The sequence below is a fragment of the Myodes glareolus genome, chromosome 5, assembly GCF_982192425.1.
Source record: "Myodes glareolus chromosome 5, mMyoGla1.1, whole genome shotgun sequence".
NCBI lineage: Eukaryota > Metazoa > Chordata > Mammalia > Rodentia > Cricetidae > Myodes > Myodes glareolus.
In genome coordinates this window covers 110,353,950-110,379,675 of record NC_142030.1, presented here as the reverse complement: position 1 = coordinate 110,379,675, position 25,726 = coordinate 110,353,950, and positions in this window count along the sequence as shown.

Sequence of the window (25,726 nt, the reverse complement as noted above, 5' to 3'; positions counted from 1 at the left end):
ATATCCAGCCAACTTTTTCATGATGTAGGAAATTTGAAGAACTGTTCTGCCTTGTAATGGCAAATTTCATCAGTTGCTTTCGTCTGTGTTCTGCAGAATGTCTGACAGACTCTTTCATGTAATAGGAACCCCAAAGAACGATCTCACCTTTAGGCAAGTTCAGCAATCATTTCTCTGTGGGTCCTGCTTGTCTAGTTCATACAGCATAGCATCAAGCAGTTCAAGCAAGAACATTTTCTTCATTAAATGACTAACCAACACCATAAGGAGCCTCTTCGATGCCCATCTTCCCTTTGAAGTAGCTTGGTGCTAGTAGGAGTAGATATGTCTCACTGTCATGAAAAGTCTTAAGTTCTTAAACATTTTAAATGCCATCTTCTGTAGTTTTTGGAAGGTTTGAAGTATTCCTATCTATCTGAAATACATCTCTGTACATCTTGAAAATCTAATGTAACTACAAGTTTGACTATTATAGATGATTATCTATTAACCTGTATTTCTTAATTATTCATTACGTTTTCAAAAAAGCTACAAAAACACAATATCTTAATCAAGAGCAGAAATATACATATAACAAAACTGACCTTCAATTTATATCAATAAACCAAGATCTCTATAGCATATCCCTCATTAAATGTAAACAAGCATTTTTAAACAATCATTTAGGGGATTTGGTTGTAGTTCTCTCCAAACTGCTTCTTGTTTTTTTATTGGGTGAAATAAATTTTTGAAGTGTTCACATTGACCTTTTAAGGTATCTTGGTCCATCAAACTACATTAGCCTGGAATTAATCTACAGGTTCTCATCTCCTGTTGAAACAAAAGCAGAACCTATTTTCCAAAGCAGGGTGTTTTGGCAAGATAATTATTTAACCATGAATTCCCTTCTTTCTCTGTGACTTTCAGCTGAATAGATAGAGTGATGAATGCACACATAGATGGAAACACACATAAACACACACATGCATAAACATGCACACTCACACACACTGCGTGTTTCTCTTTCTAATACTTTTATTCAAGAATGTGTTTGTGAAGACTGAGTGCAGAAGTTAATAGACTGCAGAAATTGAGAACCAGTTTAACGACATGCTCTTTGTCTGTCTGTTTTTGTAGCGTACTGCAGAAAGCTATCCATTCAATTGTTTCCATAAGAATAGGTTCCAATAATTTACTTATTGAATAAAAAATCAGTCATTCAACCAAATTTAATAATTCAAGAAAATTAACTGCAAGACATCAGTTAAACTATGCAGGACTCTTTCTATGTAAGACTAATAACTTTTAATCACTTAGAACATCTATAGTTTATTATTTAATTCTGAACTTGAAAATTCTCCTGCACATGTAGCCTCCTTAAAAATTATGAACTGTTATACTGTTAGCTATAAAATAGTATTATCAATGGATATTTTACAATCAACTATTCTATCAACTTGTTTATCCTTTGACTTAAGTATCAAGAGATCACACAATTACACTTTCAAACGGTAACATGGCACCATGAACAGATAGGATATTCTTAAAATAGAGTGAACAACATACATTATTACACTTTTTCTGAAAAACAGTTCTAATTCCTACAATGCATGTGTACACATATGTGTGTATGTGTAGATTTGAGTTTTAAATGTCATCTTGACACCACTTAGAATCCCTGGGAAAATAGTCTCAACTGTGGAGCTATGTAAATCATTCTGGCCTATGGACATGTCTATAGGCATTGTTTGGATTGCTAATTGATGTGGAAGACAAGGCCTACTATGGGTGCCATCATTCCCTAGTCATATAATCCTAAGGTACATAAGACAGGAGGAAAAATATATAATTTAGCTAACAGAAAACAGGAAGCATGGATATAGCTTTTTTTTGCCTTTCTCATACATAAATGTGTCTAGAATAGCATTTCCAAGTGGTCTTCAGAACAGGTCATAAGGCTTTCATGTACAAACATTGTTTTTCTCCTGAAGAAAGGACAATACTATTATCAATTCTTGGGGTATTTCTTTCCATTCCTCTATAAGTTTTGGAAGTTGGTCAGGAAGATGGCTCAGTTACTAAAGTACTTATGATGCAAGCGTGAGGACATGTGTTCAGTTGTCAGCATACACCTAAACCTCTGTATGTAGTTACACAAAACTGAAATACAGGAACTGTGGAAGCAGATGCAGAAGCATCCCTAGAGCTTGCTGGCCATCAAGTCTAGTTTAATCAACAAGCTCTGGGTTCAGTGATTTACCCTATCGCATAAAGTGAGATAAAGAGCAATGAGAGAAACACAAAACGTAGACATGCATGTTGCATGTACACACTCATACATGCATGCGTGCCTGCATACACATCCATCAAATAAAAATTAATAAAACAAGTTTGAACTTAATAAATGCATACAAATTTATCAATATACAGTTAATGAGAACAATGCTATAAACTTGTGTGTAGTAGGATTTTCTGAGACTCTTTGGCCATCTTGCTATCTCATTCTCCCTCCTCACACTGAAGACATTTTTTTGACTGTATAGAAGGCAGAGTATCAGAGTAAATACTTTGAAAATTCATCTGATAGTTATAGATGTGGTATTTACAAATTTCCTAAGCCTGGCCAGTATATCTTAGCATATTGAAGGAAATCTGGATGCTTCATCCTTTCTCATAAAGAGAGATCTGTTATGTATTGGTGTGAACACAGTTCAGTGGGTGAAGCACTTGCTGTACAAGTGTGGGAACCACACTTCAAAACCCACCTAATGTCAGACACCACAGTGCATATCTCTATACCTTTCTATACCAGGACCCTATGATGTGATGGGAAGTAATGATAGAAGAATCTCTTTAGGTTTACTTGTCATCTGGTTTGTAGTACACAAAAAATAAGATTTTTCCTCAAACAAGATGGAAGTCAGAGTCAATATAAATGATTTTTCTCTGATCTCAACACACACACACGCACACACATCCACACACACACAACCACACGCAAAGTAAGCAAACAAATAAGAAAGAGAGAGAGGGGAAGGAAGGAAGCAAGGAAGGAAGGAAGGAAGAAGAAAGGAAGGAAAAAGGAAGGAAGGAAGGATGGAAGGAAGGAAAGAAGGAAAGAAGAAGAACGATCTGGCAAAATAAGTAAATGATAGAGAAAAAAAGCACGATGAGAAGAATTAAAGTTCAAAAGATTTAGTTAAAGTGACCTCCTTGCCTTTCACAACACATGTTTGTACCACTAGAGAGAAGAAAATGAATTCTTCAAATTTTATTTAAATATATATATCACATGCAGCAAATAGTATAATCACAGTACATTCTTTTAAAAATGTTTTAATACACTTTATAAGAATAAAATAAATAGATAACAGTTTGGTAATAGAATTATATAAAATAAAATTGTTGTTATTAATAAAAACAAAGAAATTATGCTTGATTTATCTGATCCTTCAATGAACATAGGCCTTTATTACTGTTCAATTCCACAAAAGCTAAGCATCAAATTGAATTTCAGAAAGTTCATGTCTAGTAGAGACTTTTATTGCTCAAAAACTTCTTTGAATTGTTTCCACTTTGATATGAGAAAATGACTTTGCCTTCCTAACCTTAACTCAGTGTGACTTCACGGTATGAAAAAAGAAAAAAAAAAGTCACTTGAAGCTGTGTTTATACAAGGTACCAGACCAGACCAGTGTGTTGATGGATTTTAGCTCACAAATGTGTCAGGCATGAGCACTGACTGGGAGAATGGATTTTTAAGCAAAGCTATCAGGTGGCATTAGCTTAATTGAGTGGAGAGTCAACCCCAATAGAGACAACCTAGCTCACAGTCACAGACTAAAGAGAAATTCTTATCTCATTCTGCCTGGCTGGCAAGTCTCCCTTCCAATTACAGGCATTGTGCTGACAAATACAGGGTTCTGGCAGCAAAGAAGAGGATAGCAGTGGAAGGAGGATGTTAAAAGGAAGATCCTGAGGCAAATCCCACCTCTGGCTGTGTGGCGAAACTTGCTTGTGTGCCTTTTCACAAGAATATCAATTACAAAGGCTGTTGTGGAAAAGGATTTTTCATAAGTATCAAATTCTCCTTTTGACTTCATCTTTCTTTTGTGTGTATATGTACATGATGGGAGACGTTGCAGGCTATTATGGGAAATGTGACAGGGGTCCTGGGAGCTGATTTCTTGTCTTTTAAAAGAACAGCAAGCCGTCTTATCCACTAAGCCATTTCTCCAGTCACCATTCTATTTCTGCTCTATTTATTCTTTCTCTCATAATGCATTCAGACCCCTACTCTACTTGGTGTACATACACTCACCCCGATTTTGCACCATTCTATTACAGAACACTTGTCTGCCTTGAATCTAAGCTCACTGTGCACACCTCTCAGAAAACACTTTGGTAGTGTAGATGGCCCTGGGAGATGGCTCAGTTGGTAAAGTGCTTGCCATAGAAAGATGATTCCCTAGAACCTAGTCAAAAAGTCACGTTAGTCCACTTTCCCCTCCAGAATACCTTCACCTTTTTCTAACAAATACTCCACATTTATATTACTATTCATGTGTTGACATCCTAATTTATTGCTTTGGGGACATAAAAACCTGGAACCTCAGTAGGTGCCCTCCAGATTCTAACTCAAACCAATGTCACAAGAAGATATTTCCAATCCCAAACTATTTTTGTGATTGTAAAGGTCCACTACTTCCACAACAAGGAGGAAGCAATCCAAACAGCTTTGGAATATTATTCTACTTAGTCTTAAAGCTGTCAGTATGGGTACTTTCTTGTGGTCAGCTTCATCAATGACTCTCCAGAACTTTCTCTGGATGGATCAGGAGTGTGATGGATGCAGGTGAGGCTACAATGAAATGAAATGACTTGGGTGTCACATGAGATTCTTGGTCAGTTGACAATCAAAGTTGAAAAGATAGGGGTATCTTTTTCTCCTGTTCTCCAAAGGCTTTTGAAAAGACCCCTTCTTCATTGTACAGGCCCTGTCTTAGAGATGGCAGCACAGCTGGCTTTCTCCAGAACATGAATATAAAGAAAAAGGAGAAAGTTAGCTGACCCCAGAACTCACCTGTCTTTGCTTTTGGACTGCAGATGCAATGACCCAGCTGCCTCATGATCCTGCTGCTGTCACTTCCCTGTCATGAGGGATGATAACATCAAAGTGTGAGAGAGAATAAAATTATTTTTTGTCAAGTATTTGACATATCAGCAATGAGAAAAGTAGCTGATACAAATGCATGGACTTTTATAACCTATTTTGGAGTGGTTTTCCACCAGTTTTGTCACATGCAACTGACAATGCTGCAGGAGACAGAACAATTAACACTTTGAAGTCTCTGAGGTGGAATCTCTCAATGCAGGCTTGAAACTTGGATTTGTCTATCTTTTATTTTCTTCTCTATAAACTTATTAATCATTTTAAAATTATGCTTATTTGTCTCTCTGTGTGCCTGCATGCTGGATTATGCACATGGCCATGCGAAGGTGTGTGTGCAGAGGTCAGAGGATAACTTGCAGGAACTGGTTCTCATGTTTTTTCCAGGTAGTCCTGAGGACTGAATGCAGGTCATCTGGGTAGGCAACAAGAAACTTTTCTGTTGAACTCTCTTCCTAACCTCTCATGAATCTTATACCAACCTTGTACGTTGTGATCAAAGAGCGAAGTTCCAATGAGCACTGAACTGAGCTCCCGAGGTCCAAATGAGGAGCAGAAGGAGGGAGAGCATGAGCAAGGAAGTCAGGACCACGTTGGGTGAATCCACCCACTGAGACGGTGGGACTGATCTAATCGAGCTCAACAAGGCCAGCTGGACTGGGAGTGATAGCGCATGTGATCAAACTGGACACTATGAATGTGGTTGGCAATAAAGTCTGACTGAGAAGGCAAGGACAATGACACTGGGTTTTGATTCTACTACAAAGACTTTGTGGGAGCCTGCTTTGCTTAGATGCTCACCCTTATAGACCTAGATGGAGGAAGGAGGACCTTGGACTTCCCACGGGGCAGGGAACCCTGACTGCTCTTAGGACTGGAAAGGGAAAGGGAGGTGGGGAGGGGGAGGGAAAAGGGAGATGGGAAGAAGTTTGAAATTTTTAATAAATAAATAGCTAACTAACTAAATAAATAAATAAAAACCAATGTCCGAAGTTCCTTAATTGAGGGATGCTATTCTATGTGCCCCCTTTGGTCTTTAACAATTATTTCCAGTTTTCTTCTGCCTTCTATGTGTGGTGGTTGAACAACAAGTATTTTAATTGAGTTAATTAACTTGAATCCATACTACATAAATCACCAGAAAGTTTCCCTACTTCTCATATTAGGCATCTGGAGTATAGTTTTAAGTGAAAATATAAATGCGCATTTAGAAATAAAAAGAAAAAAACATTTGTATTCATGTGTTTGTTCCTATTTCTATATATGTGCAATAATGTATGTCAAATGTGAGCAGGTGCCTGTTGAAGCCAGAGGAGGGCAATGGGTCCCTACACTGATCTTAACTGCTGAGTCATCTTCAAGCCCCCGAATACAGGCTTTTAGTGAGAGCAAAACCAAAAACAAACTGCCAAGTCCTTTGCTCAGATTTTATGTACATATTTAGTTATTTTAGTGGAGATAGTTTTGTCTTTGCTTTTGTAGCCTTTAAAATAAAAATTTCAAGTTGTATTAGGGAGTCCAGCTCTTCAAATTCTCCTGAGCACTTGCACAAGCAGAGGGTTCAGACAGGCAATTTGGTTCTTATTTCCTTGATTTCTGCTTGTATTTTCTAAAAAGTTTCATTATAGTCTTCTTTTCTAAAGAATTCCTAAAGATAGTATGATCTTCTTTTCCCCTTCAAAATAATTCATGAGGGCCTTATTTGATATTTACTATAATAATTAGTAATTGTCTTTTAAATCATTTTTCTCTGTTTCTCTAGCCCCTCTCCTGCTTTCAAGTCTGTTTTAAAACATTTTCTCAGAGCTGGGAAGATGTCTCAGCAATAAATCACACTCAGTGCTGAATGCCCTGAGTGAGGTCAACAGCTGTAGTGGCTCCTAGCTGCAGGTAGTCTGAGATCTATGGAAGCCCCTGAACAAATGTAAACAAGTAAGAAATTTAAAGTAACTTAAAAATCTTTTGAGGTCTGTGAAGAATGTTGCTGGGATTTTGATGTGCATTGAATTGAAGCATCTGTAGACTGCCTTTGGTAAGATTGTCATTTTTACTGTTTATTCTACCTACCCAAGAGCATCGGAGATCTTTTCATTTTCTGGTGTACTCTTCAGTTTCTTTCTTCAAAGACTTAGTGGTCTTGTCATACAAGTCTTTCATTTTATACCCCAAGATAATTTGTTTTTGTGGCTATTGTGAAGGGTGATATTTCTCTGATTTCTTTCTCAGTCCATCATCTGTATTAAGGAGGAGGGCTACTTTTTTTTTTTTTGAGTTAATCTTATATTCTGCTACAATACTGAAAGTGTTTATGAGTTATAGAAGTTCCCTGGAAAAAATTTTGGGGGTCACTTATGCATACTATCATATCATCAGCAAAAAGTGAGAGTTTGATTTCTTCTTTTCTGATTTGTATCCCTTTGATGTCTTTTGTCGTCTTATTTTTCTAGCTAGAACTTCAAGTACTATACTGAATAGATATGGAGAGAGTGGACAACCTTGTCTTGTTCCTGATTCCAATGTTATTTCTTTGTATTTCTCTCCATTTAGTTGGAAGTTGGCTGTTGGCTTGTGAAATGTTCATCAAAATTCCAGCAAAATTCTTCACAGACCTCAAAAGAATATTCAAACTCATATGGAAAAAAAACAAACAAATAAACAAAAAAACTTTTACTATATCTATAGAGTTGCAGTAATGAAAACAGCCTAATATTGGCATAAAAACAGAAAGGATGGTCAATGGTGATCTCTGCCGATGTAAAATTCCCAATCAAGTCAAATCAAAATAAGCCAAATTATGAAATATCAAGGTTTGATGGGAGTCCTACCCTCTTGGATGGCCCTGAGGGGAAACTGGAGATCGGGGGGAAAGGTAAAGAGACCACTTTTTCCTCTTATGGGAGTTCATTTAAATACTCTGAGGGAGTGATCCTGACCCCCCTCCCCAGGGAAGGATCAGGACTTGGCCTGCTGGGATTTGAAGTTTAGATCAACCTAACTCTCAGGGCTGCAGGCTGGGATAGATGCATGGGGTTTTGGCCTATGCTCCCAACTTAACAAATGGAATCAAATCAAATATCAATTCACACACCTACAAACACCTGACATTTGTCAAAGAAGATGTAAGTATAAAAGGGAAAAAAAAGAAAGCATATTCAACAAGTAGTGCTGGCATAACTGGATATAAACATGTAGAAGAATGCAAATAGATCCATATCTATTAACATGAACAAAATTCAAGTCCAAATGCATCAAAGACCTCAACGTAAAACCAATCACACTGAACCTCATAGAAGAGAGCTGAGAATTACACTTGAAGGCATTGTCACAGGAAACCACTTCCTAAATATAACTCCAGTTGCACAGACACTGAGAGCAACAATTAATAAATGGGACCTCCTAAAAGTGAGAAACTTATGTAAAGCAAAGAATATGGTCAACAAAACAAAACGACAGCCTACAGAATGGGAAAAGATCTTCACCAACCCCACATTGGACAGAAGTCTGATCTCCAAAATGTACAAAGAACTTAAGAAGTTTGTAATCAAAAGAACAAATAATCTAATAAAAAACTGAGTACAGAACTAAACAGAAAATACTCAACAAAGGAATATCAAATGACTAAAAGACACCTAAGCAAATGTTCAAAGTCCTTAGACATCAGAGACATGCAGATAAAAGCAGCGCTGAGATTCCATTTTAGACCTGTAAGAATGGCCAATATCAAAAACACCGAAGACACTTATGCTGGAGGAGATATGGAGAAAGGAAAACAGTCCTCCATTGCTGGGGGGAGGTGCAAACTTGTACAGCTGCTTTGGATATCAGTATGACTTTTTCTCAGAAAATTAGGAAACAATCTACCTCAAGACCCAGGAGTATAATGCTTGGATAATGCCCAAAGGGAGATCAAACATACCATAGAGCAAGTGCTCAACTATATTCATAGCAGCATTATTTGTAATTGCCAGAACCTGGAAACAACCTAGATGCCCCTCAACTGAAGAATTGATAGAATTGATAAAGAAAACGTGGTACATTTACACACTGGAGTATTATTCCAAGGTAAAAAATAATGACATCTTGAAATTTACAGGCAAGTGGATGGATCTAGAAAAATCATATTGAATGAAGTAATCAAGATCCAGAAGGATTTTATACACACACACACACACACACACACACACACACACACACACACTCATAAGTGACTTCTAGACATAAAGCAAAATAAAACCAACCTACATTCCACAACCTCAGAGAACCTAGACAACAAAAAGGACCCTAAGAGAGACATGCATGGATCTAATTAGGAAGGAGAATAAGGCAGGATCTCCTGAGAAAATTGGGAGCATGGGAGTCCTGGGAGAGGGTGGAAGGGGAGAGGGAAGGAAGGAAGAAGAGTGGAGAAAAATGTACAGTGCAATAAAAATAAAAATAAAATTTCTTAAACTTTATCTTAAATAGAACAAAATAAAATTAACTTGTAACAAAAATAGAAATATAGTCTTACAACTCAAACTGTTTAAATGGACATATTATTCAGGCACTCTGAGCCTCTAATACCTTAATTGTAAAAAAATATGAAATTTTCATCATATCATCAAACTATGATTAATGAATATGTTATAACTCTTCGTTGTGAATCCATAGCATAAATTTTAATTAAAATGTTACATATGTTTTCTAGTTAATTTAAAAAAGTATGCTTACAAAATCAGCTGCAATAAAAATTTAAAGACTCCTAAAATGTTCAAATGCAAGCATCTTCTACAGGGAAGGAGGCTTGTGTCTGTGGGTTCCAGTCAGACACCTGTAAATTTCAAGAGCTTAGAGTATGTTTTGGGGATCTAGGCAAGTAGTTTCTCCTCCCAGACCTCATTTGCAGTCCCTTCTATTTCTTTCTCGCTTACACCATTTAGAAATTAACCACTACTAAAAATTTGTAGTAGGCCTTCTATTCGAACACACTTAATGAGGCCCCCTAAGACTTTTCACCTAAGCATTTTCTTGTAATTTTCCCTGGTACACAATCCATATATTAGACCACTGAGTAAGGACTCAGAACCTGCTCTTCTCAGTGGGGCAAGCATTTCTGGGGAAGAATAGACACTTACCTAATATTGTGTCTCATATTTAAACTGTTGGAGATTCTGAGTTTTGGGGATCTCATATCAAGAAGGAAAGAGCGATCACTCTTGAGGAGATAACATTGAAATCTCCAAACCCATAGAAGACCTCTGTGAAGGCAGAGTGAGAATACAGCATTATCATTGCAAAGTCATCAGACCACAAGTAGATGATGATCATTTCTGGCTATCCATTAGGGAAACTGCACAAACACATTAAGAAACTTCTGTTTTCCATAGTTAATTGGAAAGAGCACATTAAGCAGACTCTGTAGTTGTCAGTCAGGTGACATCTGAGATCAGGACAATCTCTTCCGATTGTCCCAAGGAGATAGAAACTTAGTACCTATCTGCTGATGCCATTTTTAAGACTTGCCTTTTTATTCTTAGATATTCCTGAGTTATAACTGGCAAGAGTATAATTTAGTAATTAAGCAGACTTTTGCTCACTCACAAAGAGCAAAGAGAAGAGAAGAACCTCATGAGAGCAGGTCTATGTCCTAGGATCGATAGGTATGTAACAGTTCCTAGGTATGGAGGAGATCATCAGCCCCATTGTTTCTATTGATTAATAGGATATTAACAGTCTAGTGAACCTGCACTCCAAAGGCTTGGCCATTTATAGAGGGTTTATAGGTAATTAAGTGTTGCTGGGGGAAGGAGAGACATTTTCTTCAGCGGTGTAGTTCCAGGTTAGTGGTCATACTCCTGTAGGTAACCCTTCCCCATGCTTTTATGAGACCTTGATTAGAAAAATTATTTTCCCCATTTTCAATAGTGAGAGCAAAGTCTCTTTTTTTAAACCCATGTTGATTTGCCTTATTCTGTGTAAGGTGATGGAGAGCATCACTTTCAGGCAGTTACTTCAGTATCCAGGGCCAATTTACACTTCTCAAAGACTAAACAATTAAGACACCATGCTAGCGAGGTAATAATAACAACAGCAAGCACTTAATAATAACCACTCTGCCCTAGTGTACTTTGTGGCCCTTTTACCAATATCATCAGTCATTAAACTTCACAATAGCACTAGGATTTTGACAAATAAGGGCAGACCATTGTCCACATATGTCCAAATAGTCTTGTCTTCTATCCCACTCCCAGTCAGGTGTGTGGATGCATGCATGTGAGCATATGTGGAGGGCTTTATGAAAAGGAAGGATATAGAGATGACAGTACATTCAGACTTACTCTGAAGTATATTCTCCTTCCTCTCACATTTCTAAAAGAACCCTTTAGAGTCAAGCCTGGATCAGATCTGTTCATTTGATTAAAATGACTAACGTCTTGCTGTTTCTTTCTATAGAAAATATCTTCGCTATAAAAATATTTGCACTTTAACATTTCCAATTTAAATTATTTAAGTTTTTATCTGAACAATTTTCTTTAAATTCTAAAAATATCTCCTGGTAAAACAGTGGTAAATATATGCATTCGAGTGAATAAGTTGATGATACACATGACTGAGAAGAAAGCTATGGATTAATTGGATTTTTTACTCACTGATGATAAATTCCTTAGGTTCTTCAGGCACTGGCCAAAGATATGTTTGCTTTTTATCAGTAAAGATAATGGCATTACCCACTAGACTAAGTCTTTAATCTCTGTTGATAAAGTGAGATAAACATAAATGTTCAAGAATGAACTAGGTGTACACTAGGTGGATAAAAAGGACTAAGAAATGAGGGAGTGAGAAAAGGGAGAATGAGGTTGGGGGAGGAAAGTTCCAAACAGCTGTTAGACTGCCTACTGGGAAACCAGAATCAACTATCTGCATAGCCTCAGAGGGTTTCTAGGCATGGTTACAAGGCGTCATTTCTAAGTTATCTAAGGCAAATACTTGACATGTATAATAAGTTACTTAATTTGTGTTCCTTTGTTTCCACCCTTTGATTGGAATTTGATACATTGCTGTTATGTTTTTCTACACATATTAATTTAGTTATAAAAATGAATGACATTAATCACGTCTCTGATTTTAATGAGAAAAATGAATACAACATTATTTTGCTCTGAATTACTTTTTTCTGCACTATTTTTATTTTCTACTTCAAACTGTGTGCTTAACTAGAGGATATCTTGGCAGAAAATTCTGAACTCCAATTTAGAGTTGGCTGAATTATTATTTCTCACCATCACTGTTTTATTCAAGTAATTAATAGCCAGCACAATTCACATTTTCTATAAAAAATTAATGTTGGATCTTTCTGAAAGCAACAAGCAAAAATACCAATTTCCAAGTATAGAAAATGGCTTTTTACTCTTTTACTCATAGCAGAAGCAATTATGTACACATGATCAACTTAAGATTGGACTACTACCATGTAGTCATAGGACGGGGAGGGTCTCAAAGGACACAACTTTTTCTTACAGACCTATAGACAGTGAAATTCTGAGTGGTATGAGTGTTTGCTTCAGTGATGTTACCATTGGTAAGTCTGCCATGATCCTGTAAAGAAACCCTCATATATGCTGTGGTGAGCAGCTGTACTGAAACTTACAGGAAACAACTGAACCTACTAAAAAGAAAAACAAAACAGTCACAGCCTAACCAACCATAAAAGAAACTACAGTAGGGAATATGACTCCTGCAGAGGGAGGGAGGTGAGAGAATAAAGGAAAACAATGTAATCAAACTGTTAGAAATCTGCCAGTATCATAGTATAACCCATTATTATACGTAATTAACATGTTTACTGTGGTCTTCAAAAATACTATGTTTTGCTTGGTCAAATTATTGTTAATGAAGACAAAGTAAATCGATTTTACAATCCACAAAGTTTAAACACCACTCATCTGGAAAGGGTTAAGCATGGCCTTTATTTTCTAAAAATGGCAATGTGCTCTTTGAGACAAACACAAAGCAGAGATATCACTTTGTCATCCCCCAGGTCACTTTCTCAAGTTTCAGGTAATAAGTAACTCCCTCTCGAGGTAGCTCTGCAGAGCTAGATGAAATGACAACAGACACAGAAAAGCAAAGAGGAATCTGAACACATCAACTGTGGAGGCTTCAGTAAGACTGGCTCATATTGGGTGATGTGTTTAAATGCTTGGTCTCCAGTTGTTGACTTTAAGGAGGATTAGAAGGTGTGGCCTTGAAATAGGAAGCATAGGACACTGGGTCTTTGAGGTTTCAAGAAATTCCTGTCAAACTGAGTTAGCCCTCGTTGACTACTTCTTGGGGATGAAGATGTGATCGCGCTCAGTCGTTCTTCCCATAAACCTGTCATAACTGCCATCATGGATTGTACCTCTCTAAAACTGTAATTCTAAAAAACAGCTTTTATTAATTATTCCATCAACTGTTTTAGTTTGTGTTGTCATGATAAAATATTCTGACAAGAGCAACTTGAAGAAGAAAGATTTTGTTTCTGATTCAGATTTTGGTCCATTAAGTTGAGTTAAGACAGAAGGTACTTGAAGGAGCTGGTTGACTTGTATCTACTCTGAGGATGTGGAGGTATATGAATGTATGTTTGCTAGTGTTCAGCTCTTTTTCTTCATTTCTATTATCCTATTCATAGAGAGTAGTTCTTCCCACAATTGTGGTAGACCTTCCCTTATCAATTGATGTAATCAAGATAATCCCTGCAGATATTCTCAGAGGCTAAAAATTAATCTATGCAATGGGTTACAGGTGTTCTGGCAGCTTACCTCCTAGGTGAATCTAAATTATGTCAAATTGACAGGCAGTACAACAGCATTGGTAACGTTTCCTTTTAAAAACTATTAGACTTATTAACACTTGTCATTAATCGTATCTCTTCATGACTCTCCATCAAATTTAAAGATAAAAATACACAAGCTTATTCATTTCTCTGAATTTGTATAACTTTTCATATCCAAATTACCATATCACAGAGAAGAATATAAAGTGAAATTCTGTTTTTATTGTTAGTGTTGCTCAGTTATAGGTTCTCAACTGTGATTCTATGACTATGAGAAGGTTTTCTCTTACATGACAATCTCTGCTGTGAGAAAACATGCCTTAGGTCAGCACAATAATGAAAAGATGGAAAATAACATCTGCAGGCTCCAGAAAAGAAGAATTTAAACACCGTGAAAGGGCTAAGCGAACTGAGAGGGTGCATACTTCATACCAGTTCTAGAGATCACTTGGCCCCATGGAGAATGCTGATAGTGACTTACTGCATAGAGGGAATCTTAAAATTAGTGGAGCCACAAGATGTCTTTGGTGTTATAGATTCTGCAAACATTGTATAAACTTGGTAGGCTGCTAGGCATAAAAGAAACATTTTCTGAGAAGCAGCTAGGATGCACAACACCTACTTTGTATTGTACCTTCTGCAGGTCTTTTATACACAGCATTGTCTGTAGTTCTCATCAGAGATGTCTTCAAAGTCATGTTTTCACCTGAACGTCTTGACATACATGGATCCTGATGGGCAGAAGTGCATGCTTCTTCTTTTCCAGTATTGGGGCCTTTCCTAGCTTTTCACAAAAAAGCACAAAACTGAAATCAGCTGCTGAATTCTGCTGTGAATTATCACAACACCATATCTCTTGATTCCTAACTTCATGTTAAAATCACTGGCATACTTTCTCTAAGTTTTCTTTTTAATTTTTTTATATTTATCATTTTATTTTGTGTATATATGTGTGTGCACATGTATGTGTGAGGGTCACCCTAAACATTTCTCTCCACTTCCTTTGATTCAGAGACTCTTATGGTCCTGCAATTCATCAAATAGACTAGGTCTGATGACTACTGAACCTTAGAGACTTGCCTGTCTCTACTTCAAATTTACTTGGATTACAAGTGTTTTAAATTGTAAACTTGGTCCATAAGCCAGAGACAAGTGCTCTACTTACTGGCCATCCAAAAGCTTATTTAAAGAGTGTATGTGAGTTTATGAGTGTGTGTGTGTGTGTGTGTGTGTGTGTGTGTGTGTGTGTGCATGTGTGTGTGGTGTGTTGCCATGTGGCATAGCGGCTGTGATAATTAGAATATATCACCAATCTTTTATGTTTATCCATGATGATTTCATAGAGAGAATTTCCTTTCAAAAACTCAATTTTGGTTTTACCCATTTTGCATTTGACCTTGGAAACTGAATCTTCAAACTAAACTGTCCTTTGCAGAAAGAAAAAAAAAGTTTCAAAGCAGCTCAATTTGAACATCAGTTAAAAAATGCATCCAAAATAAATGTTCACTAGGGTTTGGTATTTTTGTGCTCACTTTAATTAGATCTAATTAGCCCCATCCAAATAAACAAATATTAAAGAAAGAAAATGACTATTTTAAATTGAGGGGTAGTGCTTTCTGAAGATTCAGCAGTCTGCATCTTTCTGTTCTGGGTTTTATAAATTTAAGCATTCAGAAAGTTTATTTACAGTAGACCATGAGACTTGAAGTACAAATTTATCCAAAATTTTCATTAACTTCACATTTTTGTGTTTTTTTTTCACCTAAAAAAGTAATCTCATGCACACATCTTCTTTACACTCTACCTTTCCTGAAGAGAACTGTTTATAATGCCTCACTGTTTATTGAATTCCGCAATTCCTACTGTCAACAAATTGCTCTCTGTTCTCCTACTGATGGTGCTAGAGATTCCCAAACACACAGCACCTGCTCACATGCAGAGGGCCCACCAGTTGCTCAAGTTGATGAAGATCTGACCATATCTGAAGGAGTTTAAATGGGTCTCTTCTGTGTGACTATGCTCTATTTCAAAATGAGTCTTATCTTAGGGATAGGAACTGAGATGACACAACTTTATCAATGAAAATTAGATGAAAGAATTCAGAAGTAGTAATAACAGCAATAATTCCCTTTTAGCTGGTGATAAATTCAGTTTTAGAGCACTTTCTTAGCTTGCATATGGCTCAATTCTTGCAACAACAACAACAACAACAACAACACACACACACACATTTCTACTTATACAGCTTTTTTAGACGTAGAAGAACCTCAAAACCCTTTACACTTCTCCAGGAAAGATCTCTGGAGTCTGCAAAAAGACCTCTCCTCTGAGATCCTGTAGAGAAGCTGTGACAGGTCATGCTAGTGTGAGATTTCTACAAACAGAGAACGAGGAGAATCCATGAACGTGCATTCTCAAGAAATTCTCAGCAACAAACTCTGTTCAAATGGGGTATGACATCTGAATGAGATAAGACTGATGCCCTTGCTTGTACTATTAATCTTTCCAAAACAGCCACTTTCAGATGCCGTGACTGATTCCCTAATATTTTATAATGCATGCTGAACAACGTTGACTTCTCTTACTATATTCTTGAAAAGCATCTTATCTGATACAGAATTAGTAAAACCTCAAAGACAGAAGTTGGGGTTCAACCTACTGGCTCTTACCTCTACTTCAGGACGAAACGGCAATCCTGACTCTAGGAATCTCAGAATGAGACTGTGTCTGTGAGCTGTCTACTCCCCCATCATAAACCTCTCTAGTTCTGGGATTAAAGGTATGCACTACCACCACCTGGTTTCTATGACAAAATGTGGCTACTGGGATTAAAATTGTCTGTCATTGTGGTCACTGGCATTAAAGGTGTATGACATTGTTGCCTGGTCTGTAAGGCTGGCCAGTGAAGGTGTTTCGCTTTCCCTATCTCAGGCCAGTTTTCTTTATTAAAATACAAATGAAATGCTACTACATATATCTTAGCTGCATTCTCTTTACTTGCTGACATTATTATGATTTACACGTTGTTATGAGGAATAAAAAATGGTTTTGTTACCCTGAATCATCCTCCATTTTGGGAAGGAACCTTGATGGGATACCAATGCTATTGCCCGTCTCATTGAGCCTACTCCACATGCTCACACTTGTCAGTCAGGTTCCCAGGAGCAGGCTTCATGGGACTTATTTGAAGTCCTCCATTTTTGCTTCTCTGCTCTTTTTCTTATTACCTTGTACTATTTCCCACAGTTCAGCATCTGTTGGTTAAACTATGTCTACACCTTTCTCATTTCTGAGTCACCTGAAAGGTGCCAAGAGTGGAAACTTCCCCAACAAGTATCATCTGATGATAGGATCTGTCTGAAATGAGTTAATACAATGAACCAGGTCATTTAGAAACTAGAAGCAGCCAATAAATAGCTGAGTGTTTTTATGTGTTTATGTTTTGCTTGTTTTGAAATAATTATTAGTGCATAAAGGTTAATTGGGTACAGAGGAGATGAATATGAGTCAACAGTGAGAATGAGTGGAAAAAACACTGAGAGACAACAGTGAAAATTTGGCATGTTTAACTCAGAAAGGCTTGTCAGTTCCTAGAGTTAGTGTAGCTTTAATGTCAACTCTCATCTACAGGCTTGCATATTTGAACACTTTTGGTGCTGTTTGGAATGTTGTAGAACTCCTACGAACCTGCTAGAAGTGGGTCACATGGCGTGTGCCTTGAGGCTCTATAATCATACTTTATTTTCTTTTTACTCAAAGTTTCCTGAAGAAGGGCACAATGGGACCAACTACTTCATACTCACAAAGTCTTCTTTTCTATGCCTACTGTTACTCTATCCCCTCTCTGATGGACTGTCCTGAAATGGTAGACAAAATAAACCTATATCCCCTAGGTTATTTATTCAGCATATTTATCACACTAATCAGAATGTAACCAGGAAGAGGAATAGGAGAAATTGTCTTTGTAGAGAAGGGTGGGGAAAGAAGAGGCTGTTGAAGACATGGAATTAAAGAACCAAAGTAAATTTTCTCATTGCCTATAATGTCCTAGTAATGAAATTTCACTGTTAAATTTTGAACTTGTGCTTCATTTTTCCCACCAACAGACTGAATATCTTATTCCTGGAATGAACATTGAGATAGTTCATCTACTTTCTTTCTGTGATATTTTTTTTTTGATTTTTCGAGACAGGGTTTCACTGTAGTTTTTGGTGCCTGTCCTGGAACTAGCTCTTGTAGACCAGGCTGGCCTCGAACTCACAGGGATTCGCCTGCCTCTGCCTCCCGAGTGCTGGGATTTGGAATTAAAGAACCAAAGTAAATTTTCTCATTGCCTATAATGTCCTAGTAATGAAATTTCACTGTTAAATTTTGAACTTGTGCTTCATTTTTCCCACCAACAGACTGAATATCTTATTCCTGGAATGAACATTGAGATAGTTCATCTACTTTCTTTCTGTGATATTTTTTTTTTTGATTTTTCGAGACTGGGTTTCACTGTAGTTTTTGGTGCCTGTCCTGGAACTAGCTCTTGTAGACCAGGCTGGCCTCGAACTCACAGGGATTCGCCTGCCTCTGCCTCCCGAGTGCTGGGATTAAAGGCGTGCGCCACCACCGCCCGGCTCTTTCTGTGATATTTAATCTCTGTTGTGAGCTTGATAGGATATAGATCATCATAGACACACACAATGTTCAATAAAGATATTTTCAGAAAGATATGTAAAATGGGTTTCAGAAACATATGAACAATAACACTCATTGACTGGCATCTCATGACAAATGGAAGTGAGAGAGTGAGTAGAGTCCAGGAATTCATTTGTCTTCTTCCTGATTGTGAATTCAACGTGACCCAGAAGCTTCATGTGTCTACCACCATGACTTCACAGAAAGAATGCAGTATGGCATCAAACTGTAACAAAAAACAAGTATTTACTTTCTTCAATTGCTTCTGTTAGATGTTTTGCTACAGCAATGGGAAAATAACTGACATACTTAGTGTTTTGTCAACTTAGGGCTATAGGACCAGACTTCTTACTTTCACCACTATGTGAGCACCTGAAGTCTATTGCCAGACAGACTTTTAATCTTGAGCTCTTCGTTTATGACATCTGTACACATTTACATAATATTGTATGTTTACTCAATGACAAATTCCACAGGGGTTTGTGTCCTTATAAAAATAATAGCACTTAAAATAATCATACCACTTTTATATCAAGTCCCTGAGTTATGCTGATTCTGGCATGAAGGTGTTTCCTGGTACTTATTTACTACAGTATCCATGAGGTCCTCATAAATATAACACATAGAGGAATGTATTTTAGAGTGACTGAATTCATTTGAAAGTAAATAAAATGTTGTTTTTTCTTCTTTGGACAGCCTAGTATTCAAAAGTAACTAGACATCAAAAGATATTCATAAACTTGTTGAATATCACACAGAAAGTTTAAAGAGCCTTCAACCAATGTACTTACATATTTTAAGGGAAAAAAAAACAATGCCCCAGGACAGGATTCTCCTTTTAGTTATAGTGCATTCTCAGAATCCGTACAAATTTGTCTAGAGTTGTAATTTATAGAGGCGTTTAAGTCTAAAAATAAGGAAAGTATTTATGTAAGTGCCAGTGTCTCCGTGTGTACAGATGTGAAAACATGTCCACAAGATCTATAATGATTTCAGTCAAATGAGAACAGAATGATCTGATCTGAAAAAAATATGTTTATGTAGAATTGTGGACAGTTTCATTTTTATTTACCAACACTTTTAAGACAAAAGTAATCTTAACTTGCTGAAGTTTTGTTGTTGTTGTTGTTGTTGTTATTTTGAGACAGGGTTTCTCTGTGATACCCTGGGTGTCCTGGAACAATATCTGCAGATCAGACTGGCCTCAAACTTATATATCTACTTGTTTAGTCTATAAAAGAGCTGAATGGTCAATAGCTAGGTAGGAGAAAAGATGGGCGAGACTGGCAAGAAGAGAGAATAAATAAAAGAAAATCTCTGAGAGGAGAAGACCAAGGAATGAGAAAAGGGGGAGGGGAACATACCTCTAAAGAAGAACACTAAGTAAAGAGTATAATTAAAACTCTAATATAGAGAAACCTTCTCTGTATTGAAAATAGTCAGAATAGAAATCTTAAAACTGATTACTTTGGATATTAAATAGCAAAAGCATAACAGACCTGGTTTGCTCTTTCACTCCTTTGATGGGATTTCCAGAAGAGAGCTAATATAGCACATTTTGTGTCTAGAGAATTAAGCAAAAGTCAGAGTGTGCTAGGAAGAAACTGCATGCACACAGTTCTCTGCCCCACTTTCTGTCTCATTGTGTGTCCCCTGCAAGGGTGAGCAGAAACCCCATGGTCAACCACAGTCAACACACGTCAGAAGGCCAGGTAGGCTGCACATAGATATTTCTCACTCTCTTTTACCATAGACCAAATTATCCGAGTTGCCCCAGCAATGGAACAGAATACTGACATAGCTCCCCGTCCCCCTTGGCCTTGTCTCCTGTGAATCCCTTAGAACATCCATCCACCTCCTCACTCCTGGACACCCCATATTCAAGCCTCCAGTGGCAGCAAGCATTGTCCTAAAGCACACCAACTGAGCAGAACATAAAACAGGCAGCACTCAACCATCAAACTTGGAAAATCTCATAAAAGAAACAGAAACAAAGGGACAAAACTCCCATCCAAAGAAGACAGACTCCAAAATCATCACCCAGACCTGTATCATCCCAAACCCAGATGTGTCTACACCAGCATATGAGGAAAATCCATACCAGCCAGGGCAATAAATTACCACCAGAGCTCAGTTTTTCTATCACAACAGGTCATGGATAGTCCAATGAAGTTGAAAGCATCATAAGACTTTGAATCTAATTATACAGTCAGGTGATGGTGACAAGGTTGTTATACATCCCCTTAACACTAATGCTCAGCAGGCAGAGGCTGAGTATTTCAGTGAGTTTCTGAACTGCATATGATAAAGAATGAATTCTAGATCCCCAGGGCTATACAGTGAAACCTTGTCTCTAAAACCAAAAGAAACAAACCAGCAAAACAAAACAAAACTTTTTGAAGATGACAAAGGTTCTTTAAAAGAAAATGATTAAATTCCTTAAAGAAATGCAGGAAAATGCAAACAAATAATTGGAGTAAATGAAGAAATCCCATAAAGACATCCAGAAAAACTCAAAATATAATGAGAGGAAATGAGTAAATCCCTACAAGAAGACAAAAAAATTTGAAGGAAAAATAAATTCCCAAGACCTGAAATGAAAACAGAAGCACTAAAGAAAACAAAAACAAACAAAATCTTGAAAACAAAAAATTTAGGGCAGTGAACGGGAACTGCAGAGGTAAGCTACACTAAGAGAATACTAGAGATGGAAGAGAGAATTTCTGGCACTGAAGAAAAAATCAATGAAATGGATATATCATTTAAAGAAAATGTTAAATATAAAAATTCCTGACACTTAACATCCAGAAACTCTGTGACACTATGAAAAGAACAAACTAAAAGATAATAGAAACAGAGGAAATAGCAAAATCCCAACTTAAAAATACAGAAAATACATTTAACAAAAACACAAGAAAATTTTCTTAACCTAAAGAAAGAAATACCTATAAACACTCAAAAAGCATACAGAACACTAAGTAGACTGAACTAAAATAGGAAGTCCCCTCATCTCATTATAAGCAAAACACTAAACATAAAGAACAAACACAGAGTATTAAAACTTGCAAAGGAAAAAGATGAAAAAACACATAAAGGCAGATGTATCAGAATTACATCTGACTTCTCAGTAGAGACTCTTAAAGCCAGAAGGACATGGCCAGATATACTTCAGAGTTTAAGAGACCACAGATCACATCCCAGACTATTATACCCTTTAAGCTTTCAATCACAATAAATGGAGAAAATATGATATTTCATGATTGTGTCAAATTTAAACCATCTATTCTCAAATACAGTACCCCAGAAAGTGTTATAAGGACAAACCAAAACAAAATGAGATTAACTACGGATATAAAAATATAGGAAATAAACAATGTCACATAAAAAATAGAATTATGCATATATACATACATACATGCATACATACATATACACAACACCAACAAAATAATTGGAAAGGACAATAATTGTTCATTGAAATCTCTCAATATCAACAGTTTACCCTTCACCCCCAAAAGGCAGACTAACAGAATGAATACAAAAACAGAATCAGTCCTTCTGTATACAAGAAACACATCTCAACATAAAGGACAGATATTATCTTAATGTCAAGAGCTGGAAAAAGACATTCTAAGCAAGTGGACCTAAGAAGTAAGCTGGTGAAGACGTTTTAATATGGAAAAAATAAACTTTAAACAAAAATTAATAAATCAAAATATAAAAGGAAACTACATATTCAGCAAAATAAAAACACAACAAGATGATATTTCAATTTTTAACATCTATTCTCCAAATACGACAGTATCTACATTGGTTAAAGAAACATAACTACACTAAAAATCACATCTTGACCCTAAACCTGACTGTGAGAGACTTCTATATTCCATTCTCATCAATGGACAGATAATCCAGACAAAACATTTAACTATCATAACTAACTGGACTTATAAACCAAATAAACCTAAAAGATATTTATGAAACATTTCACCTAAACAAAAAAAGAATTCAAAAAAATTCTCAGCGTCTCATGGAACTTTCTATAAAATTGACTACATAAATAGAATAAAGCAAGTCTCAATAGATACAAAAAGTTTTCAATAGCTTCTTTCGTATTATCAGGTCATCACAAAGTTAAGCAGAATATCAACAACAAGAGAAACAACAGAAAGATTATAAGCTCATGGAAACTGAAAAACTCTGTTAAATGAAAACTATGCCAAAGCAAAAATAATAAAGAAATTAAAGACTTCCTAGGATTCAATAAAATCAGACATTCTACATACAAACTCTTGGGACACAGTGAAAAGTAGTAGTAACTACAGGAAAAATTCATAACACTAAATGTCTATATTAAAATAGATAAGAAAGGAGACATCTCATATCAAGATCTTAACATCACACCTGAAAAACTCTAGAACCAGAGGCAAGCACCCCCAAGAGGAGTAGAAGGCAAGAAATTATCAAATTGAAGAGTGAAGTTGATAAAATAGAAACAAATAGTACAGATAATCAATGAAACAAAGTTTTGTGTTTTTGAGAAAACCAACAAGATAAATAAACCATTGTCCAAACTAACTAAAAGAGAAAGAAGATCCAAATTAATAAATTCTGAAATCAAGTGGAGGGCATAAAAACAGACACTGTGGAAATCCAGAGAATTACAAGGACATACTTTACAATCTTATACGCCACCAAGTTGAAAATATAAAAGAAATGGATAATTGTATTAATAGTTACTATTTACCAAAGTTAAGTTATCTAAATATAAAAAAATAAATAAATCTAGGACACCCAGTGAAATAGAAACATCATTAAACAAAGCAAAAAAACCAAACAAATAAAAAACAAGACCAAGATGTTTTAATGCAGATTGTAATGTCAATAATCCTCAAATTAGCCCACAAAATAGAAACAGAAAAAACACAATTTATTTTATCAAGCCATAGTTACCCTGATACTCACACTGCATAAGCCTCGACAAAGAAAAAGAATTACAGACCAATTTCCCTCATGAACACAGATGCAAAAGTACTCAGTGAAATAGTTGTAAACTTAACCTTATCAAATATCAAAAAGATCATCCACAAAGAATAAGAGATCTCAATATCAGAATTGTAGGGAATGATTCAATGGGTAAAAATCATTAATTAGAATCCACCATATACATTAACTGAAAAGAAAATATAAGATCCTCATATTAGATACAGAAAAAGTCTTTGCCTAAATTCCATTCATTATAAAAGTACAGGCCATATTAAGGATATAGGGACATACCTAAATATAATAAAATATACCTAAATCACTAGTATCTGGGAAAAGACAATAGTATTCACTTTCTCCATATCTATTCAAAATAGTACTTGAAGATTTTGCTAGAGCTATTAGAAAACAAAAGAGATCAAAAGGATGCAAATTGGGAAGGAAGAAGTCAAACTATCATTATTTGCAGATTACATGGTAGGATATAGTGAGCCTAAAAATTCTACTAGGGAACTCTGCCTTACAATTTCTATTGCTGTGAAGAAATACCATGACCACAGCAACTCTTATAAAGGGAAATATTTAATTGGGTTGGTTTGCTTACAGTGCAGAAGTTTAGTCCATTATCATCATGATGGGAAGGAAGGAACCATGCAGATAGACATGGTACTTGAGAAGAGAGTCCTTACATCTTGATCCAAAGGCAACAGGAAGTGAGTTTTCTCACTGGGCATGACTTGAGCATATATGAGACCTCTAAGCCCATCTCCAGAGTGACACACTTCCTCCAATACGACCACGACTACTCCAAAATGCCACATCTAGTAGTGTTACTCCTCTTTGTGGTCATTTTTTTTCAAACCACCACAAGTTCCTATAGCTAATAAACACTTTCTGCAAGTACATGGATACAAGGCTAATTCTAAAATGCTAATAATCCTATTATATAATATAGGACTCCCCTCTGTATGCTGTGAATATGTTTTATTACCATTGGTTAAATTATGCCTACCATCTGGGTCATGGGACTGCATAAAAGCTAAAAATGCTTTAAAAAATAAGCAAAAATAAAAGGGCCTCTAGACCCCAAAAAACAGGAGCCACATGAAGCTTCTTGGTAGCTGCATCTTTTTCAGATTGGCTCTCTTTGGTGGTAGTGAGCAGAGGTGTGGCTCCTTTATGATAAGGCTTGCATTAGAAGGGAAAACTCTGTGGTTTCTTTGAGAGACAGCTTTCTGGTTCATGATGGCAACATGAACAGCTCTAATTATTTCAGGAAGCCTAGCACTTGAATGGGGTTTTGGGGCAGTGTGATGCAAGTTACTTTGTGGTGGCATGGATCTACTCTTTCCCAGAGTTGAGGGGGTGAGCATGACTCCTACCTGGCAGTTCCAGCACTAGTGGTGAACTACCTCCACCATGTTAAATGGTCAAGAGAGGTAGAGCCAGGATCCAGGGATGTCAGGACCAATCTGCTTATCATTTAAAAATGTTCCTTGTCAGAAAAGGATTTCAGACACACAATAGGACACATTCAGACTTAAGAGACCTCTAAATGAGACACAGTATGATTTAAAAATGTACATAGGCTTGGGAGAGAGAGAATATAAGGCCTTCTTAGCCTTATATCCCCAGGGGAAGATGAGTAAGATATCTGTCCTTTCCACAGCCCCACGATGCAGGAGAATCTGATCCACAGCCCCACAATAGAAGACAATCAGACACGATAAGGAGTCACATCAAAGTGGAAACTCAGTTTAATACTGTGAAATTCAGCTTCTATAGGATAAATGATATTGTGTGATGTGGGGGGTACCTCCTGCCATTGAGAGACATCCAAGCCCTCCCTCTGGCAGGAGGGGCATCTACCTAGATTTTACGGTCTCATCCTCACTGGGTAGCTTTAACTATCCTTCAAATTTGAGCCAAACTTTTCTCTGTCCTACAGACCTTGAGGTACAGGCCCAGAGATAATTTTGGCCAAAGATCTCCCCTTTTCATATCCCACCCCCTACACTGGCCACCAAGCCAGAATAACCCACCAGGAAGAGAGCATGGGTCAGGGCCACCGCTATCCAGAGTTTTGTCCTGAATACACTCAAATTGAGAGTTCATCT